This window comes from Canis lupus, chromosome 22 (genome assembly GCF_003254725.2).
Source record: "Canis lupus dingo isolate Sandy chromosome 22, ASM325472v2, whole genome shotgun sequence".
In the NCBI taxonomy this organism is placed as follows: domain Eukaryota; kingdom Metazoa; phylum Chordata; class Mammalia; order Carnivora; family Canidae; genus Canis; species Canis lupus.
The window spans coordinates 58,362,356-58,376,033 of NC_064264.1; the positions used below are offsets into that span (position 1 = coordinate 58,362,356).

Sequence of the window (13,678 nt, forward strand, 5' to 3'; positions counted from 1 at the left end):
ACTACAACATGAAACCATAAAATTTAGGAGAAAATGAAAGAAATATTGATGAATTCGACTTTCTAAAACAGAATTCTGGGGGGAGGGGGAGGTAATCACAGCCAGTACTGCAGATACAGTGCTAATTCTGTCTTTATTTGATACCTTAGGGACTCCTGTAAGATAATAACAAAGAATTCGAAAATGGGTGAGATATTTGAACACAAATGTCACAATAATATAAAGAAGTGCCAGAAAGTCTTAAACATATCAAAGTCTGCTTAACCTGTCCTAAAATAAGATAAATGCAAATTAAAACCACAAAGTGGTACAGTCATTCACCTATCAGATTGGCTCAGATTGGGAAGTTTGATAACACAGTGTGTTTGCCAGGATGTCGGGAAAGGTTTCCACTCTGGGCTGCGGGAGTACCCACTGAAGCACGTTCGCCAAGCAGTTTGACTGTATCTATCAGGATGGCAAATACCCACGTGCGTTGACCTATACTTTAACTTCTAGGAATTACTTGTGCACACATGAAGTGATTTCTTTTCAAGGGTATTTATCGCATTAATGATTGGACTAGAAACAAGTACTCATATGTGAAACCATGTATATTGTGTCTTCATCTCAGCCTTGCCTAGAATACCAGAAATTTGGAAGCAAGTTGAATGCCAACAATTTGGGACTGATCAAACTGTCTATCTATCTATCTATCTATCTATCTATCTATCTATCTATCTATCTTAGCTCATAAGGAAATATGTAGGTGGTGTCCCTAATCAAGACTGGGTTGCAATTGCAAACATAATCATAATTAAAACATTTTAATGATAATAACCAAGTGCCCATTTCTTAAACAGGGCACTTCCATGTAAAACCTAGCAGGTGTGGGGCACCTGGGTGGTTCAGTGGTTGAGTGTCTGCCTTTGGCTCAGGGCATGATCCTGGGGTCCTGAGATTGAGTCCTGCATTGGGCTCCCTGCAGGGACCCTGCTTCTCCCTCTGCCTATGTCTCTGCCTCTCTCTCTCTGTGTCTCTCATGAACAAATAAATAAAATCTTAAAAAAAAAAAAAACTAGCAGGTGTAAGTGTAGTATGAATGCATACCAGCATGCTATGCAACAGGAACGGGAACATGGCAGCTTTACCTACACTGACCTGCAATCATGTTTGAGGATACACTGTAAGGTGGGAACTTAAGTCACAGAACAGTGTGTTTAATAGAATGCTGCTATTTTTATAAAAAGCATGTATATGTATGTATATGTATATGCATGTATGTTCTAGAAGCATGCTCACAGAGCTGGCAACAGTGCAGACCTAGGTTGCCGGGGGGAGAAATAGGGAAAGGATTCCCAGTTTACTCAGTAACTTTTTTGGGTTTTATGACTTTTGTAACACAAGAGTCTATTAAATAGTCAAAGGTGTGAAAAGAATTAATTTTTGCTTTAACGAGTGGCTCGGTAGACCTTGGTGATGGTTTGGGTGGGCGGAAAGATGGGGAGAATCAGAACTGACTCCTGGAAACTCTTGCAGGGTGACAGGGACCTGCCCCAGGGAAGATGCCAGCAGAATGTTAGACGGGTGTGGACAGGAGATCAGAACCGCTAGAACTGAGCCGGGGGGTGCACGAGAGGAGGGCACAGCTGGTGCTCAGAAGCCATTGGCAAGGAGCCCGCAGAGGGCCCAGGGAAGGGGAAGGGGCAGTCTTTGAGGCAGGAGGTCACCAGGCAGGTGAGGAGTCAGGGAACTGAGCAGAGGACAAGGTGGCCGCCCGCACGGCCATGGGCAACCATGGGGAGTCACCTGGAGAGGTGGCTCTGATCTCCACGGCGGGAGCACTGTGGAGATGAGTTGGTGGGGACGCAGCCCAGAGTTGCAGGGAAGATGGGCCAGGGCCCCAGAGGAGGAGGAAGTGCCACGGACGCAGCACTTCCCTTCATGTGCTGGCGACGCCCAGGGGGTCAACAGGTGCCAGTGAGCCGAGATGGAGATGGAGCCGGTCCTGGGGGCAAACGCAGCAGCGTGCGCAGGGTGGAACAGGGTTCCCAGAGGACAGACTCGAGTTTGCAGTGTGATGACACATCTAAGAATGTACTAGAAGCATTTAGGGCACAAAGGAGGGGCATGAGGCTGGTTGAAAGGCGTGGAGCACTTAGCTCAACCCCGTGGGATCAGGTGCATGGCAGGACGGGTTTTGCTGTGGGCGGGAGCCTGTGCGTGTGGCAGGTTGTGGAGGTGCTCCCCGAGTGCAGCCCAGCCTCACAAAGCAAGGGCACCCAAGACCCCTCCTCTCGGTTGTGCTTGTATTGGCATCCACGGTGCCTACGGCTGACAGCTGTTATGGGTGACCAGAGAGGCTCCAGCCAGGGGGTCCTCAGTGTGGGGCAGGGAGAGATCTGTGTGTGCCTCTGACTGTTCTGGATGAGTCCCTGGCACGGAGCTATTGGGGACCTCTGTCCTGTCTGGACAGGAGTTCTCCATTGTCCCTCTCAATCTCAGGGTTCCATTTTGTCATAAATCATAGAACCCCCATTACCAACTCTCCCCCAACATAAGTATCATCATACTCTATCTCTCTTCAGCTTTGGCATTTTTGGAACAAGGGTAGAATCTGTTTCCTTGATTCTCAGGCTGGTAGCCTGTTAGAACTTGTTCACATAATACCTGGGGTGGATGCAACTTGTTTATACCAGCAGCTCCCCGTGAAGGCTCGGGTCAGGAATTTCCAGATGTTGTGCCATTAGCCGACTGTCAGATGCCACCAGCCATGTGGGACGAATGTTGATGTCATTCTGGAACAGACATGGAGACTGATGCCCGATCTCACCTCCTGTCCTTGGTACCACAGGCTGGCAGGTTTTCCTTACACATCCTCAGAGAGCTTCCCTCCATGGCAGCTCTCGAGCCTGCCCTGGGCATTTGTTGGTTCACACTTTACTCTTGACTGACTTTCTTTCTTTCTTTCTTTCTTTCTTTCTTTCTTTCTTTCTTTCTTTCTTTCTTTTTTAAAGATTTTATTTATTTATTCATGAGAGACAGAGAGACAGAGAGAGGAGCAGAGACACAGGCAGAGGGAGAAGCAGGATCCCCGCAGGGAGCCTGATATGGGACTCGATCCCAGGACCCCAGGATCATGCCCTGAGCCAAAGGCAGATGCTCAACCACTGAGCCACCTAGGCGCCCCTTGACTCATTCACTTTCTTTCTTTCTTTTTTTAAAGATTTTATGTATTTATTCATTAGAATACACAGAGAGGAGAGAGACAGAGAGTCAGAGACACAGGCAGAGGGAGAAGCAAGCTCCATGCAGGGAGCTTGGGACTCGATCCCGGGTCTCCAGGATCATGGCCTGGGCTGAAGGCGGCACTAAACCGCTGAGCCACCCGGGCTGCCCTTTGACTCACTTTCTTAAGGGACCTACCACATAGTAGATGGATGCTCAATACGTTCTTGTCGGGATTGTTCTTCTACCTTTTTGGATTATACTTGTATGCTGTTTCCTCTAATTGGACATTTCTGTAATTACAGAAAAACTCAAATAAATTGATGTATTAAGCCCTTTGAATAAAGGGCCGGCACATCACACAGTCAATAAATGTTTGTTAAGAGTACTTTGTGTTCTGTATCCTACCACGTGTGGATCACAAACCTTATGACCTTCTGTTCAAGGAGGCTAGACAGAGGCTAGACAGAGGCTGGTTTCTTTAGGTACAGAAATTTAGGAATTCCAGAGGGTACAACAAATGACCAGGAAGGAAGGGAAGCCGTGGGTGTTGGGTGCGGGGAGACGGTAGCGTGTGGAGGGGAAACAAGACCCAGGAAACCAACGTTGTGAACATGACCATGAGTTACAGAGCTCTGAGCCATAGAGGAATTCACCGGCCTCAAGGTTTCTGGAAGAATCCATCCTAGCGCCGCCTAGTGAAGGGACTTGGTGAGGTAGGGAAATCTGAGTCCTCTGTGGGGGGTGTCCAACAAGGTTTATAACTAAAAACTATTTCTTGTGCCATATTGTGCATTCTGGAAGAATACCTATGAAGTGGATTATACCTATGAAGTATATATTAGTGGATATCTAGTAAATTATTTCCATATTTAGTTCTAGAAAAGTAATGGCCTGTTTTCTAAACATTGCTAGAAGGAAAAAAATGAGTAAAGCCAATAACAAAAAGTTGAAGGTTTCTAGGGGGGAAAATGTAATTTTACAGGAAAGAGGATTAATATATAAAATATTTAGTCTACTTCCTATGTGCTATTATGGTCATCTAGGATCTGTTTATTCTAATTCTCAATTCCAGAATCCCATCATGATGAAGCATGTATATCGTTTTTAAGTTTTTGTTTACAGTCCAGTGAGTGAAAGCATGTATATGTTTTAGAGCTCAAGAGAAATCTATGCAAACATACTTATCATATTTTGAAGTCTACTTTCCTAGATGCATCCTTGGTAAAACTTGTGCCAATCTAGGTGAGTGATGGTAACACTGGGGAAGGCTGTGCATTGTGGCGTTGGGGTAGGCAGTGGGGGCAGATGTCCACACCTTCCGCTCAGCGTTGTTGTAACCCTAAAACTGCTCTAAAACAATTGAGCCTCAAGATATTCTCTAAAAAAAAAATCTACCATGAGGTAGTATGAAATGTCACCAAATTGCATATCTTAACATCATTATTCTGTGTTCTGTGAATTTTACTTGATAAAATCTGCCGTGATTGAAGCATTTCACATCTTCAGAGAGGCCTCAAGCAGCCCCACGGGGTGAACCTACAGTACAAAACACCCCAACATGTATTTATTCCAAAAGATGTTCTTATTCCCAAAAGCAGAGAAGTAGGAGAGCAGAAGAGAGGGATAGAGAACATGAAGGCAAAAAGACAAAACAAGACGAATGTGCCAAACTCTGACATTCCAGAGTGAAGGAGGAGAGAAGAACCGCAGTGTGCCTGTAATCCCACCAGGTGAAAAGAAATGGTCTCTGAAACATTGAGACACCTTCTGTCTGAAGATGTTTTTGTTCTGGAAGGTGCTGTGCGGAGCACTCACTTTGCATCACCCTGGGATGCACTTGAAAAGAAGGTGTTATGATCGGGCATTCAAAGTGTCTGAGTGAAGGTTGGAATTGGGTTGCCTACAGAGGCTTTTAACCCCCAACCACCGATAATTATTTCATAACAAACATACATTTCTCATCCCCGCTGATCTCCCACACTAGCTCGCAGCACACGCGCGGCTTCCTGAGCGGCTCTGCAGCCGCTGTGTCGCTTTGCTGTCTTCACAAACACTTGAAGAGCCTGGCAGCGATTCTAGTTGCCATGTAAAAGGGCACATATATGTTCTGATTATCGAAGTAATCATTGCTTATTGTAGAAAAATTTTTAGATTCCAGGAAAATGAATAGAAGAAAATTTAAATTAGTACAATTGTACCACCTAGGGACAACTATTGCTAACATTGTAGGACATTAGGCCGTCGTTAAGTGTATGTATATAAAAATATACATACAAAAGTTTACATTTATAGAACTATACAAATCATGTACGTATAATTGTGCAAAGTGGAAACCATAGCCTATGCAGACATTGTTTTAAAATTTGAAATGCCGTCAGTTTCTTGAACTATGAATTTTTGTGCATGCCATTCCTCTGTGCAATGGCACCATGATTCATTCAACTACTGTCTTAAACTTGCCTGTTTTTGTCGCTTCTAATCTCTTACTGTTAAACATTGAACTGCGGTGACTAAACACAATTTCGTGTTGTGCTTTATCTTGGCAAGTTGGTTGCCACATGTCCAGTTAGGCACGCTGGAGATCTGCAAGCATTTTTGCTGTGGCTCGCTCTCAGCCCCAGTCCAGGACCATGGCCCATCGACTTACATCCAAAATATCCTGCAGACCTATCACTTTTTTTCTGCCACCACCCACTCCTGTGTGGATACTTTGGTCTTGATTTTCTGAGTTCCTGAGGGGTTGTGTAATATGCTAGGCACTTGTTATCTCTTCCTTGTCACACAGATCCTGTTTCTCCTCTTCCAACTTTTCTCGCACATTTTTTTTCTTGCACATTTTTGATGCGTTTTTGTTTTATCTTAATAAAGTTTTTTTTTACGTTATGAAACATAATACACACATAGAAAAGGATATTTAACATATATGCCAATTAAAAATAGTTTGAAATTGGTATACTCAGCACCAAACTTCATAAAGAGAATGTTACCAATATTTTGAAGTCCATCAACTGGGCTTACCATCGTCCTAAATTGTGTTTAATTATTCTTTGATTATCTATGATTTTACCACATGTGTGTGTAAATCTAAATAATAAATTTCTACATTATGCTTATATTTAAGCATTATAGAAACATTATCATACTATTGTACTCTTCTACAATTTGCTTTTTTTTTTACACATTATCTTAACTGAGATATAATTCATATTACATAAAATGTACAATTCAGGGATTTTTAGCATAATCACAAAGTTGTGAAACCATCACCACTATCTAAACCTGGAACATTTTCATGATCTTAAAGAAAACCTTGCACCCACGGAGAATCACCCCTGACACCCCCTTTTTCATCCCCAGCCACCAATAATCCTGTCTCTGTTCAACAATACGTCCTAAGGAGTCATCTACTTTGACCAGGGAAGCCATAGGTCATTCGTTGTAACTGTAATACATGTATAATAACTTTTCACTTCTGCCAGTGGAAATTTTGACTATTTGTAATTTTAAAAAATTTTTTTGTTTTAAAACTATTTGCTTTAAACAATGGAAGTTTAACAACTAAGTGATTCTTAGCAATTAAAGCACTGTTGATAAATCACTCGCACATGTGTGCGTATTCTTACACACAGGGATCTGGACATAGGAATGGGATTTCTATTCTTAAATCTGCCCTGCCTTAATTGTAATGCATATTTAATTTTTTTTCCAACTATGTATACAGATTAAGAATTCCACTAGGAGGGTCTCATTGGCTTTAACATTTCTCCTGCATGCGGGGGTGCAAACTAGCATCTCATGACTTCATCGTGTGTGTCCTGTGGTTGCTGTGGAGGTGGAGGGGCTCTTGGAGAGCCGCTGGCCATTTGCAGCTCTTCCTCTGTAAAATGCAAATCAAGCTCCTGCTCGTTTCTCCCCTGGATGGTTGATCCCTGCTCCTTGGTTTGTAACAGTCCTTTACCTACTGTGTCACTGATCCTTTATAAAAATGCATTTTCCTGATTTGTTGTTGTTTCCTCATTTTCTTTATGTTGTCTTTTGAATGAACAGAAATTCTAAATTTTAATGGAGTCACATTTATCAAACTTCCTTTTGAGGTTTGTGCTTTGTTTCATTGTAAAAAAAAAAATCCCTACCCTACCCTACCCTACTTTTATTTATTTTATTTTTTTTCCTACCCTACTTTTAAGTCACAAGCATTTATTCCTATATCTCCTTCCTTCCTTCTTTCTTTTCCTTTTTTCATTTTGACATTTTTTTTCACGCACTTACATATGGCATGGGATAGAGGCTCACTTCCATTTTTTTCTTGTTCTTCTGGAAGCATGTTCTGAATTTCTGACTTTCCCCCTCTGGGTCTGAATGAGACTTCTCTGATAGAGCAAATCTCCTTGATACATGGATAAATGTGCTTCTTCTTTTCCGCTGTTCTCTTTGCCAGGTCAGTGTCACACCACTTGAGTATTCTATTCTGTTAACACATCTCACTGATGAGACATTTACTTCACCTTCTGCTACAGAAACATGTGAATACCCGTGACCCTACTCCTCACATGTTTCAGAATCAGCTTGACAAATTTAATGAACCAGTCTGTTAAAATTTAGGTAAGTTTGGGAAGATTGGACATCTTTAAGATACTGGTTCTTCCACCCATGAATATGGCATGTCTCCCAACCTATTCAGGGGATTTGAAAATGTTCTATAAATTTATCTCTAGAGATATTTTTCCCCACAAAGATTTGTTTGTTTGTTTGTTTGTTTGTTTGTTTGTTTGAGAAAGAGAGTGAGAGAGAGAGAATACACGAGCAGAGGCAGAGGGAGAAGCAGACTCCCCACTGAGCAGGGAACCTGACGTGGGGCTCGATCCCAGGACCCCAGGATCATGACCTGAGCTGAAGGCAGACGCTCAACCAACTGAGCCATCCAGGTGCCCCCTCCCGAAGATCTTAAACATATTTGGTTAGATTTATTCCTAGCACCTTGTGTATTTTGTTGCTATTGTAAATAGCCTCTGTATATATAAAAAAAAAATCCATTTTCTCTTTGCTGCTTGGGTATAGAAATCAAATTGATTTTTAATCAGTTATCTTATATCTAGCAATTGTGTTAAACCTTGTTATTAGACTGAATAACTTGGAGAAGTATGGGGGGATACTTTGCAAATACTGTACAAGTCATGGAATTTTTGTGTTTTCCTTTCAAATTCTCATTCCCTTTTTTTTTTCTCCCCTTCCTGAACTCTCTAGAACCAGGTATGTGGTGTAAACACAACCTTGTCTTTTGTTTTCTTTTAAAGGTTTTATTTATTTATTCATGAGAGACAGAGAGAGAGAGAGTGAGAGAGAGGCAGAGACATAGTCAGAGATAGAAGTAGGCTCCCCACAGGGAGCCCGATGCTGGACTCGATCCTGGAACCCTGGGATCATGACCTGAGCCGAAGGCAGATGCTCAACTGCTGAGCCACCCAGGTTCCCCAAGGATAACCTTGTCTTAATGATTTTTGAAAGGGAACATTTTAAATTCTACCATTTGGTATCATGTTTATTTATTTATTTTTTTCAAATAATTTGGTAGATTCCATTTTCCCAGTTTAAAGAAGTTCTCTTGAATCTCAATATGCTCATGGTTTTAAGCTGAAGGGATGTGAACATTTATCAAATATTTTTCAGCACCTACTGCCGTGATCTTTGGGTTTTCTGGTTTAATTTCTACGTATAGTGAACTGCATTTGTTGATTCTCAAATGTTAGACCAAATTTGTGTTTCTGGAATAAATTTAATCTTGTCATTCTTTTACTTTGGGTTCTCCTAAAAACAGACTTTGACATACGGTCTCTGTGTCTGAGAGTCCCAGCATCTGATTTTGTGTCTGTGTGTGTCCGAATCATCGCCTATCTGTCTGCTGTCAATCTCTGTGTCTGGATGTTTAAGTGACCTTCTGTCTCTTTGTTTTTTTTTTTTTTTTTTTTAATTTTTTTATTTATTTATGATAGTCACAGAGAGAGAGAGAGAGAGAGAGAGAGGCAGAGACACAGGCAGAGGGAGAAGCAGGCTCCATGCACCGGGAGCCCGACGTGGGATTCGATCCCGGGTCTCCAGGATCGCGCCCTGGGCCAAAGGCAGGCGCTAAACCGCTGCGCCACCCAGGGATCCCACTTTCTGTCTCTTTGAAAGGCAGATGGTTTCTTGTATTCATCCTCTTGCTAAGCATGGCTCTTGGAGTTTCTGGCTGCAGGAGAAGGTCCAGCCAGACTCTAGCCTTCCAGGAACCCTTGTTATTTTCTTCTGTGTCTTTATGGACTTGGGGGGCACACGGGCATTTGCCTCCAGCGAGCCATTATCCATCACTGGCTCGCCACAATATTCCTGCCTCATTTTGTTTGGTCTCCCGAGGATTTCACTTAATATCTTGCAAACTTGTTATGAACTTAATAAGATGTGCATTTAGGGCGCCAGTTTGGCTCAGTGGTTGAGTGTCTGCCTTCGGCTCAGATCATGATCCTGGGGTCCTTGGATCAAGTCCTGCATGGAACTCTCCACAGGGAGCCTGTTTCTCCCTCTGCCAATGTCTCTGCCTCTCTCTCTCTCTCTCTCTCTCTGTCTCTCATGAATAAATAAATAAAAATTTTAAAGGTGATATGTTTTTTATTTGAAAACTTCTGGATATTTTAAAGCAGAAAATTTTCAAGATATCACATCTATAAGTTTGCCCCAAAGGGAAAAGCGGAGGCTTTCAAATTTTTTAACTCAATCTAGAGAACTTTCTTGTGGTTTATCTTTTTGTTTTACACTTAAAATAACTTATAACTATTTGTGTACATATTCTTTCAATGGCATTTGACGTGACCACTGTATCACACCAAGAGATGTGACTAATGTGTCACATTTAGCAATACTAAATAAGATATATTTGGACAAACTTACTTGACAGTTTAAAGATATTGAACCCTAAAAGCATGACTTATTTCTTGAGTATGTTGTATATGAATGGAAACTAACTTGCAACATAAATTATATTTTGTAGTATGGGAAGATAAAGGGTAGAACAGAAATCTTCCTTCCCTTACAGATTTAAGTGAGGCGACACCCTGGAATGAGCTGACCAAGAACCTAGTTTTGAGCATCTCTGTTTACCAGTGATTTCTGCTGAGTGGGGGCCATCACGGAGAGCCACACGCAGCCTAGGGCCATTGTACTTTCTGAATAGTGGTCCCTGGATTTGGGCAGAGCGGTGGCTCTGGTCTTGTGTGGAGGACATTCCCAGGCATTAGTTACTTGCCGATGAAATGAGAATCCTGATGTGCTGGATAAAGAGGGTAACCCACATGAAACGACTCTACCAATGGTATCCCTACCTCTGCGCACATCTTTGAGAGAACCTACAAAACGGCTACAAAGTCTGCCAGATTTTTGTTGCTGACTCAACTCTGTGAACATCTTCAAGTGATGTAAGCAAGTCCTGCGAATGGCCTGGTTCAAGCCAAGGGCGTCAGCAGAGAAGCAGAGCAGCCCTGGTTTCCTGCTGTTCCCTTTTAATCTTAACAGCAAGTTAGGAAGCCGTATTCTTCGGTTCTCTCTCTCCTGGGTACCAAGAACATGTTCTTAGCTCAACGCAACACGAAATTAAAGACAGGACCACAGGAACAGAACCTACCCCAAACTGGGCTTCCCATTCTCCCACCAGCCAAAGAACAACGTCTGGCCCTTTGCTGTGTTTGGTCAAACATTTTTATTTTTTATTTTTTTGTCTCTTAAGAACTTTCACTTATCTGTTGGTATTTACTATATGTCCAGCCTTTCCGGCCGCCTAACAGGTGTGACCTGTAAGCACCACATACCTAACTGAGCTTGATGAACCCACAGCAAGCTTCACAGCCTGGGAAGCAGTGAGAGGCTTCCCTGTGTCAAGTGCAGGTGGCACGACCACCGCCCACTGCTGCCTGGGCCACCTCCACCCTCAGCACCACCCTGGGACCATCCAGGGTTCTGAGGACACCACAGTGGTCCTTCTCCAGTTCTGTGATTTAAAGGCTCTGCAGCCACCACCCACATGGGCCAGACTGCTGCTCCTGCCGGGAAGTGATGGACAGACAACAGGGCCCGCACAGTACCTGCTGTCCCCGCTCTGTCCTGCCCAGTGAGGCTGCTCACGATGGTCCCAAGGGCACAGTGGATGTGCCACTGGGCTGGTTGCCCCTGCTCTGCACGACAGCATCATTTAATGCCTGCCTCATCCTCCATGTTGGCACCATGACATCAGATGGTCCCTTTTTCTCTTCTTCTGATTGACAAGTATCACTTTTCCCCTTATATTTTGCAATGATAATCTTCTGATGAATGTGTTATACATTCCAAACAATTAGTTGCAAACACATTTTTGTTTCTATTTTGCATTATCCCCAAACAATGGAATCCTGAAATACAAGTTCAAGGGGACTAAATGTTTTGAAGTTTTGTACAAATAGTACTGAGCTGCTTCCTGGAGACGCCCTCCCAACAGTTTAGCAGAAGGGCTCCCTCTGCTTTCTCTTCCGCTCTTGGTGTTAGGATGGCTAAATATTCCTTCGTACCTTGTGATGTGGGAAAAGTGATGTGCCCATGTTTTCATTTGCTCTTTTTTGATTACCATTAAGGTTGGAATGTTTTCATGTTCATTAAATACATGTATCTTATCTTTTATAAATCCATTCCTATAGTTTAGCTAATTCTTGGGTCACTAACGATTTTCTCACCAAATTTTATGTGAACCCTATTTATACTAAGGTTATTAATCCTTTATGATGTACCTCTTAATATTATTCTGAAATAGTATATGGGTTGTAATTTAGTTCACGATGTGCCTGGATCCTTGGAGGTTTAAAATTGCTGTGTGTCCAAACATCTTTATTTTCCATTGTGGTTTATTTAACAAACGTTCATTTTTTAGGAATTCTTTCTTTGCCCAAACAGAAGTATTGCTTATGTTTTCTTATATTCAGTTATGGTTTCATTTATTTATTTGATGCTTTCATTTTGGTAAATGGTGTGAATAAAAATAAAAACTGGCATTTACCCATACATAAGTACTCATTCCCAAGACTACATTTTTAAAGGATTTTATTTATTTATTTGACAGAGAGACAGCACGCAAGTGCACACAAGCAAGGCTAGTGGGGGAGGAAGAAGCAGGCTTCTTGCTGAGCAGGGAACCTGATGCAGGACTCGATCCCAGGGCCCTGGGATCATGACCTGAGCCAAAGTCAGATACTGAAATGACTGAGCCACTCAGGCACCCCCCAAGACTACATTTTTAATGTCTATCTATTCCTTGTTGATTTCTGTTGTTTCTTTCTTTTTCTATTGAAAATACTATTTTGTATCTGTTTTATACAAAGTTGTAATTATTAAATTATTCTATAGGCATGTGTAAATACCCAATCTAAGTGGATACTTAATTCTACCAAAACACAGGTACAAGAACACTCCTGGCAGCTCTTTTAATAACAACAAACGGATAAATAGTAGCAAAGACTAGAAACAAACTAGATATCCACCAAGGTTATAATGGATCACAAATTAGGTTGTATTTATAAAATGGAACACTAGACAACAATGAGACAGAAGGAACCACTGCATAAGGTCATAGCAAAATGAAAGTCATCAACAAAATGTTGAGTGAAAAAAGTTCATACTGTACGATCCCATGTGTATAAAGCTACAAATGGGCAAGTCTGATCTCTGGTAATAAAGTGCATTAACTGGGAGGGGCATCCGAGATCCTTCTTGGAGATTTGATTGATCTGGGTGGTGTTTGCACAGCAGTCTATAAAAGCAAAGATTCATCAAGCTATATGCTTACCATGTTTGTACTTTATACCTCAATAAAAAAGTGAAAAGTGTTCCTAGATGGAATCATTTAGAGTTAAGATTTCTTTTTTTCTGTGTGTTAGGTATTGAGGCAAACCTTTAAAATCACAAAGGAAGTACAGACAAGTACTGACAGCTTCTTAGCTGGTCAGACCTCTCTAATAAGGGGTATAGAACTTCAGCAAAGCTCTGGGGCTGAGAGCAGACATCTGGATTCCAGGCTCATCTCTGCTTGTCTTGGCCTTGAGAATTAACCTCCAGGATAGCGTTCGCACACCGTATAGGTTGGCATGAGAGTGATGAATGCCCCTGTAGGCCAGGCATTACGCTAGAATTCTACGCATCTTATTTCACTTAATGTTCATGTAACTCAAATATGAGTATGTCACACAGGAGAGCACAGGGACTCTGAAACTTTCTGATAACAGCCCAAAGTAAGAAAAACATTTTACATCATGACCCTGTACATATGTACTCACTCTCGACAGAAATAAGTTTCTTTGAAGCAATACTTCCTACAGGCTATTGTCTATGCTTTGCCAATCTATCTTGTTTATTGGAAACAGCACTTATTTTCTGTGCATACATATGAATGGGCAGCAATCCACAGCTTGAAAAACATTGG

At 42.1% G+C, this 13,678-nt stretch overlaps 1 long non-coding RNA gene across 1 annotated transcript; it reads left to right on the forward strand.

Annotated features, from left to right (window-relative positions):
- Positions 1-1,618: 1,618 nt before the first annotated feature.
- On the forward strand, positions 1,619-13,087 carry LOC125753344 (uncharacterized). Its single transcript, XR_007404942.1, has 2 exons — positions 1,619-7,812; positions 10,277-13,087. It is a non-coding gene; the product is annotated as an uncharacterized LOC125753344 (long non-coding RNA).
- Positions 13,088-13,678: the final 591 nt, after the last annotated feature.